General features: G+C 47.4%; 1 protein-coding gene across 7 annotated transcripts in view; it reads right to left on the reverse strand.

The window, feature by feature from the left end:
* The window catches only part of BCOR (BCL6 corepressor), a 163,287-nt gene that overhangs the window by 115,554 nt on the left and 26,708 nt on the right, over nucleotides 1-21,025 (reverse strand). Inside the window, exon 1 of one of the 7 annotated variants that reach the window (XM_033948109.1) lies at nucleotides 2,440-3,201. The exons of the other annotated variants lie outside the window; for them this stretch is intronic. The gene's annotated coding sequence lies outside the window, so the exon portion shown is untranslated. Of the gene's footprint in view, nucleotides 1-2,439; nucleotides 3,202-21,025 lie in introns of those variants that run through there. 7 annotated transcript variants of the gene reach the window in all.

The following is a 21,025-nucleotide window of genomic DNA, read 5'->3' on the forward strand; positions in this document are numbered from 1 at the left end:
TGGGGGGGAGGGAAGGTGTCTCTTGGGGTGGAGGGAAGGTGTCTCTTGGGGGGAGGGAAGGTGTCTCTTGGGGGGAGGGAAGGTGTCTCTTTGGGGGAGGGGATGTGTCTCTTTGGGGGAGGGAAGGTGTCTCTTTGGGGGAGGGAAGGTGTCTCTTTGGGGGAGGGGAGGTGTCTCTTGGGGGAAGGGAAGGTGTCTCTTGGGGGGAGGGGAGGTGTCTCTTGGGGGGGAGGGGAGGTGTCTCTTGGTGGAGGCATCTCTTGAGGGGAGTGAGGAGGCGTCTCTTGGGGACAGGGGAGGTGTCTCTTGGGGGAGGCATCTCTTGGGGGGAGGGAGGAGGCGTCTCTCCACAAATATTTCGTGCAGATATTTTAGGTAATCTGCAGCCCGGCATGCTGAACTTTTTGTGAACTGTTTAGAAGTGGAGATCTGTTGAAGAAACAGCGGCGCCAATGGGAGCCAGAATGGCAGACTTTTAACTCTTTAGGCTCCGCTGCTCTCCAGCTTCCCTCTAACAAAGAGCGAGCGAGGCATTCGGGCCCCCTTTCCTGTCACTAGCAATTCCTTTGAAGCTTCCCCCCCCCCTTTCCTCTCCTCGACACCGGGATTTTAACCCAGCAACTGGCACTTCACCTGGCAGGCTGCACTTAATGGGAACCTGATTGGCAGCACCGATGTTTACGTGCGCTGGCTGGTGATGGAGGCTGCACCCCTCCCCCCCCGGCCCGCCTGACCTTTATCAGGCAAGTGCCTAGGGAAGCAGCTTCCGAGTAGGTTCTAACAGTCGTGCAAACACACCTCTTCGTATTTGTGAAGCGGCTGATGTGCAATTAGGCCTTTTTAAAGGTTTGTTGTGGGAGGGGTGCTGATGGGATGATCATGACTAATAACAGTTTTCAAAATCTCAGAGGGGGGGGGGGGGAGCTAGACATAACACCCTTGCACCGACCCTGATTCATGTTTGAGCTCTAGGATCGGGGAGGAGGTGGCAGCAGAGGCCGATCAGCTGTTCACCAGGGCGCGCAAGACCTAATCGGGCCTAGGGCAGGCTTTAAAGAGGGAGCTCCAAACCTTCCCCGAGAGGAACAGACTGCGAGCAAGCTTTGCACCCCTCCCCTAGAACGCTTTAAGAAGAGTCGCGAGGCAGCACGTGGTGAAGCGCTCTTTACCGGGGGGGGGGGGGGGTGAGGTGTTTGGAAAGTCTGGGGAAGTAGGTCGCAGAGAGGGCGGGGGGGGGGGAGCAGCGCTGTTGCGGACGGGCCTCGAGCTCTCGCGCCAGCTGCCAACCCGAGCCGCGCGTGGCTCGCGTGACAGCCCCTCCCCCACCCCCAGGATCAGGCAGGAAAGGGAAGCGCGGGCGGGCTCGGTTTGACCTTTCAAAACCCCCCCCCCCGAGCCGCGACCCTTCAGTTAACCTTCAACCTCCCGAAAACGTCAATGAACAGAGAAGCCGCGGCCGCCGGCTCTCGCTCGCATTCGGATCGCGGAAACGAAACGAAACAGTCGCGCGATCCGACTACGCGCAAGTGCGAGATGTCTTCTCCCCCGACCCCAGACCCACCGGAGCAGGGATCCCCACGCCCCCACCCCCCAGCAGGATCCGGAGCGAAATGGCGAGGTCCACGGGAGTTTAACCCCCCCCCCAAAAAAAGGGGACCCCCCCCCCCCAAGGCACGGCCGCTTTTAGTCCTCTGGGCTCGGCCTTCTAACTTCTAATTTATATAACATTTTATTAAAGGGAATAATATAATACAAATAGATTTCATGTCAAATAGATTCACAATTATGATATTTTCATACATATTTTATCATTCCTCCAAAATATCAACCCTTCCCCCATTCACACTGTATTGAAGGAATTAATGAAATTATAATAAAATATGAAATGTATCATTCCTTCAATATACATTTCTATATGACCTATTTCATCCTACCCCTATACCCCCTATTCTTCTCCCCCCCCCCAATGGAAGATGACCCATATTATCAGGTATTGCAAAGTGTAAAATATTAATAATCATACTTCGTGCTCTAGAAGAAAGATTTTGAATAAATGGATCCCAAATTTTCAAAAAGAAACTTGTACCTCTTGGAAACTTACAAACATCCCCAACTTCAAATAAAATTAAACTAACTTCTATTTTTGCTGGATTCTTTTATTTTTTTGTGGTTCCCTTTGGTTGTGCCCGGCTTTTCCGCGCCCCGTTCTACGCGGGGACTGCGCGGATCTAAAGCGCACCAGCTTAAAAAAAGAAAGAAATTGGCCGGGCATGGGGTCCGCAGGGAGGATCCTTTTACCTCCCACCCCGGTGAGCACAGTGGTTAGAGCTACAGCCTCCGCACCCTGAGGATGTGGGTTCAAATCCCATGCTGCGCCCCAGGTACATTAGATAGCTGTGAGAGCCCCTCGGGACAGAGAAGGAAAAAACGCTTGAGTACCTGAATGTAAAACCATTAGGCCAGAAGTGGTCCATAAATTAATGAAATAAACAGCCCCCACTGAGCCCTGCCAGGGGCAAGGCGCTGGCAGTCACCTCCACCAAGACACCTGAGGCTGGAAAAAGTCCTAAACACGTGCTTCTATTTTCAGCATCTGCGCGAGCTCCGTCTTGGGGTGGGCCCGTGGGCCGGGCACGTTCCTCTGGCTCTCGGCCCTTCCCGATGGGAAACGCGCGCGCGAAATGACGTCTGCAACAGAAGAGCCCGAGAGAGGCCTCGGCGGGGGCAAATAGTCAATAAACAGCAGCGGTTCTTAGTCGGGCACCTGCCATTGTTCGAACGAGCCAGTTTGGCTAGAAACGGAGAGTTCCTCCATGTGTGAAATAATATTTTCGTGGTTTCACTGTAGTAAAAAGTTTGGAGACCCCTGAAAATAACCTCGAACGACCAAAGCTTTCATTTGGCTGCCATTAATCCGTTTCACACTTTGTTCTAACCCTGGATCTGCCCATTTGCCGGAGGGGAATCCTGGCAGCCCCACAAAGATTGTCACGGTGGGGGGGGGGGGCGTTAGTCACCTCGTTAACAAGTTGGAGACTTGGGGGGGGGGGGAAGCCATTAACCGAGAAGCGCCTGCTTTTCGCACCATTTGCCCATCGCGAGCGCTAGGAAGAGCCGCAACCCGCGCGCAAAGTGGCCCGGCTCGCTGCGGCCAACTCCGGGGTTTTCCACTACTTTGCGGCAAATCTGTTTCGCCGGGAAAAATAAATAAAAGATCCGCCTCGCGCGCAGCCCCTGAGGAAGATTAAAAAGGAAAAAAAAAAACCCAGCGTCGTCTGTTCACAGTTTGCAGCGGGTAGAGCCGGAAGCTCGTGCGAAAAGAAACGCTCCTTTCTCTCTGCTAATGTCGCGCCCCCCCCCCCCCCCTCGCAGTATTTATATTTCTCGCCTTCAGCCTGCCCGCGCCATTTTACAGAGCAGAGGAGAAGCAGGGCGCGCGAGGGAGCCGGGGACGGGCCGCGTGCGGTGCAGTCTCGCGCCGGGCCCGTCCTTTGTGCGGGCTCGAGGCGGCCGCGCGGCTTTCCCTCCCCCCCCCCCCGTTCCCGCTTCTTTTCTACGAACGGGAGGAAGTTTTGGCAGCTTAATTGCGGCTGACGCTGCCTGTGTTTCCCTCAGCTCCGAAAGCCTGATTGATCAAGTGTCTGCCCCCCCCCCCCCCGAAAGAGGCTGAATGAAAGCTCTTCCTCCGGGGGGGGACTCCTCATTATATAGCAAATGGCCGGCTCAGGCGGCTGCTTCGTATTAAACTTGGTCCGCTCTCCGTTCAATCGCTTCTCCGGGGGCCTCTCGTCTCTCCACGCTTTGACCCCCCCCCCCCCCAAATGACTGTCTGTTACCTGGCAAGGTCCAGATTGGCTCTCCCCCCCCCCCCAGGACGCTGTGATATGAAAAGCTTAAGGTCACGCTGGGTTTTAGATTCTGGCCAGACTGTAATTAAATAAAAGCCGCGTCCTGCGGGGGCTGAATAATGAACGATCCCAATTCTAAACGAGAGAGGTCGTCAGCCCCCGAAACGAAACGCCAGGACGGAAAGCAAAGGCAGTTGGGGGGGGGGGGGGGAAGGGGCGCAGGCTGACCGATCTAGGGCGGGCCGGGAAACCCCCGGGAGCGGGGGGAGGACTTGGCGTGCTGTCCCAAAGTCCTCCCCCCCCCCACCCCCGTCCCTTTTAGATCCGAGCCATTGGCCCCCCTGCGTGGTGGGGGAGGGGGAAGGAGGTGGTTTTGTGTTGTGGTTTTTTTTTTTCCAATTCCCTGATCTGCATCTGAGCGCCGAGGCCCGACGGCAGCGAGGTGAAGGCTCCGAGCAGATGTGTGCGAGTTGGCAGGCGCGCACGATAACAAGTGACTAATCCAGAGAAATCAGCTGGCTCCTCATTTGCATATTTTTTTTTTTTTTTTTGCTAAATCGGAGAACACGTCCCCCTCCCCCTCCAGCTAAAAGCACGCAAAGCTCTCGCCCTTTCCCCAGATCTGGGACGAGGGCACGAGCGCGTCTGCCAGGGCTCCCGCCTCTGCTCCGAGGCACAAAGCGCTTTCGCAAGCAACATTCCTCCGGGGGGGGGGGGCAGAAAAGACAAAGCTCCCGGGCCCGAAACGGAAAGTTCCGAGAGAAACGAAACGAAAACGCCAAGCAGTTGACGTGCCCGAGAGGCACGGAGCGGAACGAGCAAAGCCTTGACGGCTCAGCCCCCCAATAGCGCTGAGGTCAGGGCCTTAAAACGGGGGGGGGGGGGGAGCTACGCTGCCGTCAGCTCAATGAAGCGTCCTGGCGGCCATTGTTCCCGAAATGGTGTAATTAAGCGTCGGAAGGCCGAATCTAGGCCGAAAACAATCATAATAATAGCCTGGCTCCCATTACAGAACTGGACGCCTTAACTCGCTTACTGGCGCACATCGGGGCAGCTAGACGGCTATTCTAAGCGGCTTTCACCGTCGTTCATGGGTGTAGCAGCCCAGATGGGCCACATGTAGAGATTAACTTAAGCCCGATTTTGTGTACATTCTATTTGGCGGGCTAAGATTTATAAGAACAGACAATGGGGAGAATTTACATTCACAATACAATTGTCATTTCCAAAGTTCGAGTTTCTTATAAAATTTGATTAATCGCCTATTCCAAATCCTGAGCGATGAACAAATCAATAAAATTAGGGGAAACAAACATAACTAACCAAAAGACTAAATCTACAAAACATAATCAAAGCCAACTTTACAGACATAATAAAACACAAGGAAAGAAATACAATCTGATTAATAAAAAGAAAGATATTTAAGGTCAAAAACAGTAGGAAGGGGAAGGAGAAAAGCTCTCAAAAAAATAAATAAAGGTACAATGAAACTGCCAGTGAGGAAGGGGTTCAATGCTTTGTAAATCCTCCCCCCCCCCCTAACAAATACTGAGCTGACACCAAAAGTAGACGTTCAAATTTTCTAAGCAGGAGGAGGAGTGATAGAAATATGTATGAAAATATCATAATTGTGAATCTATTTGTATTATATTAAATTATTTCCTTCAATAAAATGTTTAAAAAAATCTGAATGTCTAGTAAATCAAAAAGACTTAAGACCGCTGACCGTGCATTGCGGGTGGATAATAAGGGGGGTGGGGGGGTCAGACTTCTAACATGTGGCACTACCTATGGCAGAAATTAGACCCCTGCCCTGTTCACCTGATTCAGTAGTATTTACACGACTTCAGCCCCCCCCCTCCGAGTACCGATCCCAATCGGATAAAGCAAGAACCAGCACCAAGGGCTTCGGGGGGGGGGTCTATGAGTCAGCCACAGTGCATTCGGCCTTTGACCTCTTAAATCCAACTTTAGGCTCAGCTTTTAGTGCTGGCGCAGGATAAGCTGGACGTGAGCGCCGGCGATCCCTTCCGGGAACCTGCAAAGAGCCCATTTCCCCCCACCCCCCAATTCTCCCGGGTCGGGGGCACAGGGCCCTCTCCCTCCCCTGTTCCTAAATGCGCGTTGAACCTCCGGACTGAGCTGCCGATCAGCCCAAACAAATGCGAGACGGTTTTGCAGAGACTAGATTAAAGGCAGACAGTTCAGCTGTTCCGCCTCTCCCGCGGGAGGCTCAGGGCTGCCTATAAATAGCGATTTTCCTTCGGCGAGTCAGCTCGAGCAAGGGGCCACTTCCTAACAGCAGCACCGGCCCCGGAGCTTGGGCCTAGCCCGGGCTCTCTTTTTGGCTTTGCTTCCATAACAAGCGCTTGGAGCTGCCTCCCCAGCTGTCACTTCGCTCGCTCTCGGCTGTAAACAGCGTGGTCAGCTGATAGCAGCTCATGGGGGCAGGGAGCCCAAATCTGGCAAGGTGCTTCTAGAGGGGAGCCACTGGGCTCTGTTGCTGCTGGTCCCCGACGGCCACAAAATGGCACTTGATTCTTTCCCCCCCTCCCTCCCCCTCCACTCAGGTCAAACCTTTCCATAAGCGTCATTATCAGCCAAGATTACACGCCTAATCAGGCTTTAAACCGGTTTTAATTAAACAACCGTAGAAGGCTCATTTGAAAGGCATTAGTTTAGGATATAAACTTTCTGCTGTCTGCACAGTGACCCCGCGAGAGGGGCTTGAGGCCTGAGACCCTCGGGCAGAGGTCAGCAAGACACAAGCCTGCCTCTTTCTCCAGCTGACCAGTGGCTCTCTCTCTTTCAATTCCAAAGTTATTTAAAAAAAAAAAAAAAAGCCCAAATCTTTTACACAGTGGTGTAAGGGAACCAGTTCTTTTACAAAAGAACAGTAGGGTTCCAGTTAAATAAAGACCTCATTGTTCCAATAATTGTTGCCCAAAGTGCAAAGATTTTTAAGGCCCCGCTTTATGAAGAAATGCCGCGTTGGTGAATCCGTAAAGTAACCCGAGGTTGGATTTCGCACAGGTGGTTAATAAATGCCAACATACGTGTCATCAAAGTTTTATTTGACTTCGTGTGCCCACTCCCTTCCCCCTTTACCCAGCCAAGAACCCCCGAGAATTTCGTTTCTGCAAATTGGCGCTTAACGACATAACGCTCGGTTCCAGCTACAGGGGCAAAATAAGGCTCAGAATTTAGGAAGCGGATTGCTCGGGCTGAGAATTTTTCTGCACCCCCCCTCGTGTGTCTTTTCACTGTCACGCTTGGAAGATTTCCTTCTCTACCCCCCCCCCGTGTCATTAAGAGCCCCCGTCCTTGCACGAAAGCTTTATTTACGTCCACGCCACACTTATTAGACTGTAAAGCCTTTGAAAGTTTTGGCAGGGTGGCACCACTCGCCGAAATCCCCGATGTAATTGGTACAGGGCATACGCATCGCTTAAAGCCAAGGGGGGGCTGCCAAATGTCTCATGCCAAGCCGATCGCAGCTGGCAGTGCCCAGCCCTTGACTGGAATTCCCTTCCCCCCCCCCCCCCCCCCCACGATTTGCATTTCGGTGTCTGAAGCTAAAAATTCTGCGGGCTCGCTAACAGAACAATGTCTTGAGAGAGCCCAGCGATCCGTGCCTCCAGCACAAAGCCTTTCAGAGAGAAAGGAGGGGGAGGGGAGAGGGGGGGAGGGAGCGCTCTAGTGTTTCAGGGCTGGCGTCCCTCGGGAGCCGAGAACCAAGTGGAGCTTCAATCAAGCGCTGACTTCTCCGGCGGGAGCTCAGCGGGAAACCTGAGCTCACCAGCCTCCTGCCAGCCTGGCTCGCTGCCAAGGCAGAAGCCCGACTGCCAGAGAAGATCCCGCCCGGAGCCCCGTTTGCGATCGCCCAGCCCGCATTCGGCTCCCGATTTACAAAAAGCAACCTTGAAATGTCTTCCCACCTCTCTCCCCCCACCCCCACCCCCCCCCCTTAGCAGGCTCAAACGTTGCATCGAGTTCAAGAGCCTTTTTTTTTTCCTCTCTTTTAAATTTGCAATGATTCTTCTGGGGCCATTCGAGCTTGGCTAAGAAATGCACAGACACAATAAGAGTAAACTGCGGATTTATAATTGGAGTAGATTTATTTTTTTTAAGTTGCATAGGGTAATCAGAAAGTGAAGCACTATTTATTAGTAATATTTGGAATGGGGTGGGTGGAAGGGAGGGATGGGAGGTACTTTACCATGTTTGTATTGTGGTGATTTTTTGGAATTTATATATCCACATTGCATTAACTGAGTTGAGATAATATTCCAAGTAAGATTTTTATGTATATTTTATTCTTAAAACTCAATTAAAAAAAACAATTGAACGTAAGTTGCAGAGGGTATAAATGTTGGCGCGCTTCGTATTATTTTGGAAAACAAAGTCTCGGCGTGCAGAATAAACCTTTGGCAATTCGGACACCATGCAACCAGAGGCTGGCTTTGCTTTGGCTGTAAGCAGGGAGGGGGGGGTGAGCGGGTCAGTGTCTCGGGCCCCGGGCACAGTACCGTGCCCACTTCAGTACAAACATGCGGCCCGATGAAAGAATGAATTTTCAGACCTACAGCCATCCGTGTGCCTGGTCTGTGGCCTTAGTTGACGTTTCCACATCCACACGCGGATTTGTGGCTGGGGGGGGGGTCTATAGGAGAAAAAGCCAAATCCCTAGTGTTTATAGAATGATCGTTTCTGTATATTTAAAAAAAAAAAAAAAAAGTCGTACCGGGAGGGTGCTGAAAAGTTCTCAGCCCAACCAAGAAGAAAATGGTGCGGATACGGTTCAATCAGCGATCTAAACTAAACTAAACCTTAAGTTTATATACCGCATCATCTCCACGGGAGTGGAGCTCGACACGGTTTACAAAGCTAAAAATATAGGAAGAGAGAGGGGAAAGATTTACAAGGGGATATATAAAGAGGGGATGAAACAGAGGAAGAGATGTTATATGTTAGAGAAAAGCCAGGTTTTCAGTTGTTTTCGGAATAGTTGGAGGGAGCCCAGGTTCCGCAGCGGGATAGTGAGATCGTTCCAAAGGCCCGTGATTTTGGAGAGGAGGGATCTTCCCAGTTTTCCTGCGAGGAGGATGCCGTGTAGAGAGGGGAAGGATAGTTTATGTCTGTGGGCTGATCTGGTGGTAGCAGGCGATCTGAAACCATGTCAAGAAAGCGAGAATTTTGTTTCTACAAATTGGCACTTGACGAAATAAAATCACATTCTTTTTAGCTCCAGTGGCAAAATATGACTCAGAATCTACGTAGATGCCCACCTTTTTTTTTTTTTCTCTCTCTCTTTCTCTCAAATACAAATATGGAAAGAATGGTTTTAAAGTTTTAACTGAGTTGAAATGATATTCTTTGTAAGATTTTTGTTATGTATATTTTATTTTGAAAACTCAATTAAAAAATTATTGAACATTAAAGTTTTAAGAACAACGGCAGTGCATGAAGGCTGAATAGCGTGCAAGTTTAAACAGCTCAGAAAGTGCAGTGATTGCAGGGACAGATCGTTAACTGCAGCCTTCTCCCTTCTCAGCCCACGGCAAGTACATTATTTCTCCCTCAAGAGGTGCCAAGGCCCCCTTTTCACGTAGGGTTCCGCTTCTGCACTACAGATGACCAGATTTCTAGCATGAAACGGTTGCAATGCGTCTTCTGGCCAAGAATGAACCCTCGCTGCTTAAACAGGTTTTTTTTTTCATGGGACGCCAAGGGATATCGCTTTCTGTTTAGACTGCTGCAAACCTCTGCCAGTAACCTACTCGTTTCATCCGTGCTTTGTGCACGTATCGCATTTATTTCTCTTTCCCCGTGCAATAAAAAAAGTTTAAAAAAAACCAAAACAAACAGTTTTATTGTGTGTCTCTTTGGGTTAATAGGCGTGAGCGATTCATGTACGGGCAGACTGTTGGGAGAATTAGCAGGCGGGGGGACTCAGCTGACAAGACGATATAGGCAAAATAGCACCTTTCACTACAGTTTCACATATTGGTTTTCATCTAATTAGGCATTAGAGTTTCTCTTTTTAAAGGGCTAGATTCATTAAGCCCACCGATCATGTCCCGACCGCTTAGCAACCCCGACCCGATTCACTAACCTTCCTCCCGATCCACGCGTGCAAATGAGAGGAAGGGCCTCCAAAAGTAGGAAGGCAGCGATTCATTAAAAAAAAAAAAAATAAGGAACACCAACTGGGCTGGCCGATCACAAAAGAAGCGACTGCCGAGGAACAGTCGCTCACGTCATTGCCGACTGTCCTCAAAAAAAACCCTGCTCTCTGCCACTCTGCCCCGAAAGGTGGTGAACAGGGATACATCGCCGCACTTCCAGCCTTGCTCTTGCTGCCCCGACTCTCCTGCTCTCTGCCGCCCTTCCCCGCAGTGCGAGCCCGTGGTTTTAACCCATGGGTTTGAAGCGGGGCTGCACTGCGGGGAAGGGTGGCAGAGAGCAGGAAAGTCGGGGCGGCCCGGGCTTCATTTCGGTCTTCTAAAAGCCTGAGGTGCTGGGCACATGCCGCAAGCTTCTCCTCCGCAGAGTCCCTCGGTTCTCCTCCATCCCCTGCAACATGTGGAGTCAGCAGCACTCGCACGCCAGCAGGAGGGAGGAGACCCGCTGCCGTCCATCTCTCTTCCTTTTCACCTGGAAGCGCGGGCGAGACCGGGTCGGAACAGCATCGTAGCCCTTTGTGAAGCATCCGCTCGGCTCCATTGTATCAGGGAACTGCCTTTCACAGTAGTTAATGTGATGTTTGTGTTTGTATTGTGATGATAATTGATTGTTGATTTCTTTGAATTTATATATCTACAATGTATTAACTGACTTGAGATGATATTCTTTGTAAGATTTTTGTTTATGTATATTTTATTTTTAAAACTCAAAAAAAATTATTGAACATTAGATAGGATATTTGTTTTTAAGCAGAATTCATTCTCTGTATGGATAGACGCTTCCCCTCCCCCCCTCCGAGTTTCCCTTTGGAGCAGGAATGTTTACGAGTCGTGGGTCGGAGTACTTGAGGCCTATTTTGCAGGCAAATGCACTGTGGGAAACAGCTTTGGACACGATGAAAGGGAAGTGCAGACCATCTACAGGCAAAGAAGATGGTCTGGGCATGCGTCAGGACCGCTCTTCAGCGATCCATATCGTATGTGGGGGGGGGGGGGCGTTGCTTTGATCGCCCCCATTTGAACATGGGCCCGTCGTGAATTGGTCAGCCTGCCACGGATCGGAAATCGGAATCTAGCCCTAAAGTTCGAGGGAAAGGTCACCATCAATGTACAAAAAAAAGCTTTTATTTTATCTGTTCCCATAAGCAAACTGCGGTTGTACCCGTTAGGAGATCCAGGGAGTTAAACTGGGAAACGAGATAATTATGTCCATAATACCACATTCTAGTTCTCACCTAATCTTAGAACCTTTCACCACTTCTTCGTTTGGTGGGGCAGAACCGATAGATGGATCAATTAAGTACACCCCCTTTCTTTAAAGCATTTTATCCAATTTATTTTAAGAACCAGATAATAACATTTCATACAAATATAAATAAGGACTACAAGACCTCTCAAGTCTTTCTCCTTAATGTGCTTTTACCCTCACACCATGTTAGCAGGCCGCCACCAACTTAAGCTGGGAGATCTTCCACTAAGCTTTCTGTGGATTTTTTTTTTTTTTTTTTAACCAGACATTGATATCTCCAAGATATGTGCAATATACAAGAGGAGAGGAGGAAGGAGTCAAGAGTATAAAACTCCAGGAAGATTAGCTTTGGGGTGCTGAAAAGTTCTCAGTCCATCCAAAAACAGAGAATGGTTCAATCAATGTGGGAGTGTGTGGTGCAGTGGTTAAAGCTACAGCCTCGTCACCGTGAGGTTGTGGGTTCAAATCCCCACACTGCTCCTTGTGGCCCTGGGCAAGTCACTTAATCCCCATTGCCCCAGGTACATTAGATAGAGTGGGAGCCCGTCGGGGCAGTTAAGGAAAACTGCTTGACTACCCGAATAATTTGTAATCCGCATAGAATTATAAGACTCAGAATGTAGGAAGTTTGTTGGTTGGAATGAGAACTTTTCAGCACCCCCTCATATATAACAAAAGTGAACCAAGTAAAGGACAATCAAGCCACTGTGACATCACTTATGAGGTTGGCTCCTATTGGTGGAATGGAGCATTATGACATCACAATCTCAGCTCTGTTTACCAGAGACTGAAACTCTTCACACTACCATGAGGTGCTGAAAAGTTCTCAGCCCAAACCAAGAAGAGAATCTCCTTTCTTTGAAATCAACTTATTTACCTGTTGCCTCTGGTTCTCAATCCAGTTTGACACATTAGCACCCACCCCCGAGGCTGCCTGGTTTCTCAATTAATATTATGTTTGGGACAGTATCAGAGCCCTTTCAGGCCAAGATACCTATGAGTCAGATCCTGTAATCTTCTGGATTCTTGGTACACCATTATGCTTTCCAGTGGTAATTACTCCACTAAGTACCAAGGAACGGCTTTCAGCCGGCTGCTCAGAAGCCTTTTCCCTATGTCTGCTTTTGTGAAGAGACCACAGCAGCAACCATCAAGAACCACTCCTGAACAGGGCCAGCGAGCCATCACTGGCTTTAGTATCCACCCCTCCTGAACAGAACCAGTGAAGCTACCAGATCCCTCTCTCCCTGCCACTCCGACCGAACTGGTGAAGCTACCAGACCAATCTGTGCTTGCCATTCCTCAGCAGCGCCCTATAATCTCCCTCTCCGGTTTAAAAAATTTTAAGTTATAAGAACATAAGAGCATAAAAATAGCCTTACTGGGTCAAACCAATGGTCCCTCAAGTCCAGTAGCCCGTTCTCACGGTAGCCAATCCAGGTCTCTAGTACCTGGCCAAAGAGTAGCAACATTCCATACAGAATCCCAAAGAATAGCAAGATTCCGGAATCCCAGAGAGTAACAAGATTCTAGAATCCCAAAGAGTAGCAACATTCCATACAGAATCCCAAAGAATAGCAAGATTCCGGAATCCCAGAGAATAACAAGATTCTAGAATCCCAAAGAGAAGCAACATTCCATACAGAATCCCAAAGAATAGCAAGATTCCGGAATCCCAGAGAGTAACAAGATTCTAGAATCCCAAAGAGTAGCAACATTCCATACAGAATCCCAAATAATAACAAGATTCCGGAATCCCAGAGAGTAACAAGATTCTAGAATCCCAAAGAGAAGCAACATTCCATGCTACCGATCCAGGTTAAGCAGAGGCTTCCCCCATGTCTTAATAACAGACTATGGACTTTATTTTTATTTTTTTTAACTAAACGGTTTGCATAATTTACATACACAATATTAAAATGAAGACAAAATAAAAGCAAACACATAATAAAATACACATATAATAAAATGAATACACATATAATAACCCTCAGGAAAATACCATAATGTGAATAGTAGAGGTCATAGATAATTCATCAATTTTAGCTGGAGTAACTAAAAAAAGGCATCTACGAATAGCTGCATCTTTAATAATTTTCTGAACCTACTAATTTCGTATCTGACCCACTAAGGTGTTTAAATCCTAAGTGGTTTACATTGAATTCTAATCACTTTAACCCCGTTTTACCAAGGTGCGTTAACCGATTAGCGCACCTTAGTAAAACAGGGCCTAGGTATTTTCCCTATCTGTTCTAGTGGGCTCACAATCTAAAGTACCTGGGGCAACATAGGGTAAAGTGACTTGCCCAGGGTCACAAGGAGGCGCGGGGATGGAGCCCACAACCTCAAGGTGTTGAGGCAGCAGCTCTAACCACTAGGCCACGCCTCATTTTCCCAGCAGGGCCCAATCTCTTGTTCATCAAATGCTGTATAAAAGTATATAATTCAGCTATATTATTTCCCCCCCCCCCCCCCGTCCTATATATCTCACTCCTCGTCTGCATTAGATCCCGCACTTTCCTCTCTCATCAAGATATCAGTGAAAATAAGTTATTGTGTTTCTGGCTTCTGTTTCTTTACTTCACCAATTGCTTTTCAGCTCTCCTTCCCTGCTTTTCTGAGCCTTTCCAGATACTTTTCCCTAGGCTCTTCCTTCTAATAGGAACCTTTTATGGCCTTTCTTCAGTCACCTGTTTTCAAAATAATACCAGTCTCATATATATATATTTTTTTCTTGTCTAGCTTTTAAGGATTGTGGGGGTTTTTAAGTCCTCATAATAACTCCTTTTAGTTTTTCCAGCTGTTCTGCAGTCACCTAGATTCTATTGTGATAGTGCCTTTCAAAAGTGTTTCGACATTTAAACAAAGTTGGCACATCTGACATCCCGAACTCTCTGCCTTAGTTATTATGTTCAAATCTATATTTCTTTGGACTCCGTGGAGCCACGTGATCGCCTACTGTAATATTAAAAAGCATTTTCTCTGTTTGAAAGCATCGGATGCCAGTACTGCTCCCTCCCAAGACGTCCGAGAGGCATCGCCTGAAGGGAATCCAGGATCTCTTTCTTTTAAACGATGCCATAGTTAGAATTTCCCAATCAACATCTGGCCTATTGAAATCTCCCACCGGCAGACCTCTCCCTGCAATTGTGATCTGTGGGGGGTCTTTAAGTATCTCTTTAACCGTGACTTCACCATATGCGAGGTCTGTAGATTACGGCAAATGTAAATAGGTGTATTTCGTTCCTCCATAAACCCTGCCCCAAATATCTTACAACCTATGTGGGCATTTAAGGCAACGGGGAGATAAGGCGCCTTGCCCAACAGGAAGGATCTGTGATGCAAGCCAGATTTGAAACCTCGTTTCCCTGGTTCTCAGTCAACGTCTCCATTTCAGTGTTCTGCTTTGATGTCAGTTTTAGGAGGGGTTGGTTCGTCAAATTAATAACCCTATAAAGCAACCGTGGCGCTCAGTGCAATCCATTCTTGTGACTGCCGTCACAACAGCTGGGAGAAAGTGTATTTCATAAACTTTTCCATCAGCTCCAACCTACAGAAATAAAAACTTAAGAGCTGGAAATTAAAACTAATCTTGAAAGACAGTAGCAAGTGTTGAATATAGAGTCAAAAAATCGTCTTCTACAGTCCAAATGTACCACACCTAAAAAAATACAGCGCCCTGAGCTACATTTAACAGAAGACAGTTTTTGCTTTAAGTCCTCGCAGGAGTAGCCCGAGGCATTTAGCTCTGCACTGCTAGACTAGGCTCCTACCACCCTTAGCCTATAAATGCTCTTTGAAGCCTGGCACAGCGCCAGCTCTAGGTGAACCCCGCGCCGTGCAAGCTCTTCCCTTCTGCTGCTTTCCAGAGATCTGCAATCTTTGGGTACAACCCTCAAACTGAAACTTAAAACATTTCGTTTTAACATCCTCTTAAGCTGCATACCAGGATTTGTGGAATTGGAGTAAAGGTTAAGCATCTCACTTTGAGAGAGTTGCTTTGTACCCATGCAAAAAAAAAAACAAAAAAAGAGAGAGAACCAGGAAACCTTCCATACAAGGGGGTGCTGAAAAGTTCTCAGCCCAACCAAACAACTTCCTGAGCTTATTTTGCCACTGTAGCTGAAAAGTGTTATACTTCTCCCTCTGTATTCACGGTTTTTAGCTTGCTGGCTCCTCCCCCCCTCCCAAATTACATCAGCTTGCGTAGAGAAATCGCTGATTCCAAGCGTTTACAGAGAAGATCGCCGATTCCCGGCACTTTCTTCACCGTGTTTTCCCTCTCCTTCAGGAACAGGCCAGGTCTCCTACCATGTTATTCGCGGTTTCACCATATTCACGGTGGTTTTTAATAGAAAACAGCGAATAACATGTGAAAAAGTTATTTGCGGTTTTTCTGTATTTGCAGTTCTGTTAATCCCCCTATCACAGCGAACACGGAGGGAGAAGTGTATTTTATTAAGAGAAAGGAAGTTCTATGTTTTGGCATTGTTTCAGATCTTTGATTGAACCATATCCACCTCATTCTCTTCTTGGTTGGACTGAGAACTTTCTCACCACCCCCCTCATAGTGTCAAGACTTTCAGGGCCAGATTGTCAAAACTTAAGGTTGCCTTTAACGCGGTCGCGAAACTGGTTCCAGACCGTTTTTAGCCTGCATGCATTTTAACGGCAGATTATCAAATCGGCTTATCGCGGTCTTTTGCGAGCTTTCTAGCAGTCGCTGACACTGCTGTGCACATGGACTCTTGAATATTGAAACAAGCACTCTGGTGGATTCTTAAACATTGCCGAGTCATTCTCCGAAGCATGGCGTCTGCTTATGGCGACAAAAATCAGCGACTGGTCCAAGGGTGCTGGTACAGTGCCAACACTGTTAAAAGTGCATCTTGTGGAGTGTGTTTTGACTATGACTAATAAAAAAAAAAAAAAAATTACATGACTCTCATAAATTAGTCTTTTTTTTTTGTGGGAGTGGTAAAAGCAGCTTCTTAAGCGCATGTATTTCAGTCCCTCTCAGCAGCGAGAGAGATGCCCACTCTCTCCCACCAAGCAACATCCTTTCGGCAGTGGGAGAGATGCTTACTCTCTCCCATCGCCATGCAACCCCCCCTCCCCCAGTGCCTCTGAAGACCCCATCCTCTTCATCTTACCTTACTTGGATGGCTGGCTGGAGGGATGCCTACTCCCTCCATCCACCAAGCCCGCCTTTTCAAAATGTCAGGCCTTCCCCTCCCCGGTGCATCCTAGGATACACCAGGGAGGGGCCTGAGGCTCTGATTGGCCTAGGTTATTTAAGGCCCCTCCTATGGTTCAATATGGCCCCTCCCCGGATGCACCAGCCAGGAGCCTAAGGCTCTGATTGGCCCAGATGACTAAGGCCATGCCCTTAGGAGGGGCCTTAAACAACCTGGCCCAATCAGAGTCTCAGGCCTGCCATTTTGAAGAGGGGGGCTTGCTGGTTGTAGGGAGTAGGCATCCCTCCAGCCAGCCATCTAAGTAAGGTAAGGGGAGAGGGCAGGGGCTGTCGATGGCACGGGGGGGGGGGGGATGTGTGGCAGCAAGAGAGTGGGCATCTCTCCCGTTGCCGAGGGGGTGTGTTGTTTGGCAGTGGGAGAGAGTGGTCATCTCTCCTATTGCCGGGAGGGGGGGTATGTGTGTGTTTGCGGCGGGAGAGTGGGAATCTCTCCCGCTGCCAAGGGGATGTTGGGGGTGTCTTGCTTGTGGCAGGAGAGAGTGGGCATCTCTCTTGCTGCTGGGGCAGTATTGTTTAGCATCAGGAAAGAGTGTGCATCTCTCCCGCTGTTGGGTGTTTTTTTGCATTTATTCTGTGCATGTGCCCATGTGCAATGGGCACATGCAAATCTTCGTTACTCTCCGCCAACCTCATTTGCATGAGCGTTTTCTGGAGAATGTCTTGCTTTTTTATGTTCAATAATTTTTATTGGATTATAATAAAATCATACGCAGAATAAAACTTACAAAAAATATTATTCCAACATAATTAATATAAATGTACAAAAATCACTAATTAAGACAAGTACAATGAGTAGTATAAATATACACTAAATTAACTTTATCAAAAAATATAAATGTATATTTCTTTTATGTTTCAATCTGTTTGTTAAAGTCAACAATAAAAGACTTAACAAATTAAACATAAGAGGCTTATAATAACATTAATATATCTACCAACAACCTCACAATACACCCACACCCCAACCCATCTCTCCAATCCTCCCACCCTCCCTATTCCCAAATGCTACTAATCAAATTGCTTCACTTCCCGATTACAAATGCAATGAATTCAAAACAAAAGTACGTGCTCTGGCCGATAGCTGCTGGATAAAGGGTTCCCAGGTCTCGCTTTTTTAAAATTACTACTATAATGGCTGTGACAGCGGCCAGTCAGTTTTTAACACGACCTTTTCAGAATCTAGGCCTCAGTCTCCTGAGATTGTGATATCATAATGTCTCATTCTACCAATAAGAGCCAACTTCATCAGTGATGTCACAATGGCGTGATTGTCCTATACTTGGATCACTTTTTTATTACATAGGAGGGGTGCTGAAAAGTTCTCAGCCCAACCAACCAACTTTCTAAACTCTGAGCATTATTTTGTCACTGTGGCTAAAAAGAGTGTTATCGTATTATCGTAAGTGTTGCAGAAAGGATATTCTAATGTGTTTTTTATTTTGTTTGGGGTTTTTGGGTTGGTTTGGGGGTTTGTTTGTTTTTACTTTGTTTCGTTCGGATCATTGATTGAACCATATCCAGGTCATTCTCTTCTTGGTTGGGCTGAGAACATTTCAGCACCTCCTCCTAAGGCTTAAGTATTGCCTGTTAGCAAAATCTCTTTATTCTGCTTCTCCCTTGGCCACAGAGTGTCAGACAGGGAGGGGTTAAAAACAGCCGATATGCGTTTTGAAAGGTTTCCTGTAATGGGCTCTGTCGGGTCAAAAATAAACCCTGGGGGCAGAAACCATATAGGCCATCACTTTCTCTCCCCTAAAAACAAGATCGAGCAAGGGAAAAAAAAAAAAATGAAAATAACGTCTTTTTTCCCCCCAGCGGGATTAGGTAATGTTTAGTCCCGCTGCATTACCCTTTGAAACATTGCTCTGAACAAGAGATGGGTTTAATCCTGCTATCCAGAAGCGCAATAACAGGCCTAGAAATTCACCCGTTTGATTCCAACTTGGAGGGAAGACGGAACACAATCCTGCCATCCTGGAGAATGACCTTCATCTGGTAAGGCTGTAGCCGTTTTCCTTAGGTCAAAGTTGAAACATGCTAGCAATCTACGCAAATGCTTGGCTTTCATGCGACTCCTTTCGTCAAGGGTTTCTAGGTAAATCGAACCTTAAATTCATTTGCGTTTAATGGTTAGTGGTTGGCATTTTGAATATTCCTCTGGATAACGAGATCACTTGTTTTTAAAGAGTCATGAGGTTAATGACTTTTCAATCCGATTTCTACTTTTTTTTTTTTTTTTAATAAGGATCGTCTCCGCTATGTGCTTCTGGGTGATTTCGGTCTGTGGGCCTCGTATTTGGTCTGTCACATTCACAACCATATGAGTTAGGGCAGATCCATTCCCCCAGCTTCCCAGACCCCTACAAAGTAAACCCTCAGCCCATTTCAGACACACACAAAGACAGACGCCCTGTCCTTGTCTCGCCTTTCCTGACCAATTATCTAACAAAAAAACATTGCCCTTTTGGTCCTACAGGAAAAACTGCTCATGTGCGCTGGGAGGCCTTATTGAACCAGTCAGACATATATTGTACACAGATGTACCAGCTTGCCGACCGGCTGCTGGTTTCCTGCGGTTTGAAGAGAGAAGGGGGGGGGGGGGAGAGAAAATGGACACAAAAAAAAAAAAACCCCAAACAAAAACAGAGTACCGAAATGAATTTGAAATCTGTTTTTAACAAATGAATCGTTGCACTCTCCCTGAATCTTTTTAATGTAATGGTTCTACTTTGTTCTTCCTGCTCCCTGCCCCCAAGAGACGTCGATTTTAGCACGGAAGATTATGAAAATCTACCCCAGTGTTAACAGGTCCCCAGCTCATAAATTTGCTCTCTGCATCGCTTCCGGTCCTTAAGTTTTTGCAAGTCTCCCCCTTTTTTTTTCCATGCAAAATCGATGTTGCAATTACCATGTAAAAAGCCAGGCCAGCCCAGGTCAATGTAAATTGATCACTGTCCGCCTTTCTACGAAATAACACGAGGAGTCTGTCCTGTGCAGTGAGATTATACTGGAAACCGTCTCCCAGAACACAAATGATATTTCAGGCTGTCAGGATCTTCTCCGAGCGGACTTCCTCGCACGTTTAATCACACGGCACTGAAAACCCATTCGCGGGTAACGCGCGTTTCAGAAGAGAAAAGATGAAAAATAAAACGAATATGGACAAACACGGGAAGCAATCCGGTGCAGTGTGCGCTAAAACCACTACCACAGCTTAGTAAAAGACGCCCTTAGGGGAGTGGGAGCGATTATCTATTTCTAGAAACCTGGTTTTCAACTTAAGGACCCCCCGAGTGGACTTTTCCAGGCTAGTGAATGTCCCAGTCGACAGGAAAAAAGCAAATTAAACATGTCCTATTTTAGCCCGCTGCATAAATGTCTCTAGAGCAGGAAAATCATTTGAGAGTTTGGAAGATTAGCAAACCCAACCAGCACCATCAGATCCACAGAGCAATGCTTTGCCAAGCGATAACGTCAGCCTGAGAGGAAGATTCTCTAATACCGCCGGGAAAAAAATCCGAAGGGCTGCTGTCGCGGCGGTTTATTGTAACAATTTCAAAAAGATGAGTCATTCTAAAAAAAAAAACAAAAAAACAACCCACGCGTGCAAATCAGGTTCACGGAGTTTCACAAGGATCACTAAATTTACATGTGATGAGTCGCTGGCCATAGCGATCGGCACATGCGCTTCATACGCCATCTAAAGAGGCTTAACTGTGCGCATTTGCCGGGAAAAACAACAGCGTTGTCGCCATTATCATCTTCGGGTCACTTCGCGTATCAGGACAACATGGAAAGCGCAAGGATAAGAATCACCACGATGCCATCCGCTATTCTAGCATAGAACATGCGCGGCTCACAAACGCCTACATTCCACGGGCTTTTGAATTTTGAAATGTTGTTTATGTCAAATTTTATCATGAGCCACGCCTATAATATACGAACTCAAGAAGCATGCTTTTGTTTTCCCCCCCCCTCCTGCCACCACAAAAAAAACCTACTATAATTCATGTGAATTTTTTTTTTTTTTTAATGTCCAATTTTTTTTCATGAGCCACAGCCAGAAACACATGCCCGAGATGCAATTTTCAAAGTACTGGCACCCCCGGAGCAGTCAGTGATTTTTGGTCACCAAAATCCGGCGCCATGCTTGGGGAATCACACGGCAATGATAAGAGAATTGCCCGGAGTGCTCCTTTGAATATTGATGAGCCCATTTTAATACCATTTTAATTTTAATGACCTAATTGTACTACATATGCATTGGAGAGTCGGAGACTGCTAGAAAGCTCGGAAGAGACCGCGGTGAGCCGTTTTAATAATCGGCCCCGCTATAAATACATGCACACAACACCAGCTAGAACAGGTTTAGAGCCACCATCATTAAGGGCACGGGTAAGTTTTGAAAATCTTCCTCTGAAAAGATCGACTGCTAAAAAGAAAAATTCCCTCGGTAAAAAGTAACCCTCCCCCCCTTCCTATGTCA

The sequence above is a fragment of the Geotrypetes seraphini genome, chromosome 6 (genome assembly GCF_902459505.1).
Source record: "Geotrypetes seraphini chromosome 6, aGeoSer1.1, whole genome shotgun sequence".
NCBI lineage: Eukaryota > Metazoa > Chordata > Amphibia > Gymnophiona > Dermophiidae > Geotrypetes > Geotrypetes seraphini.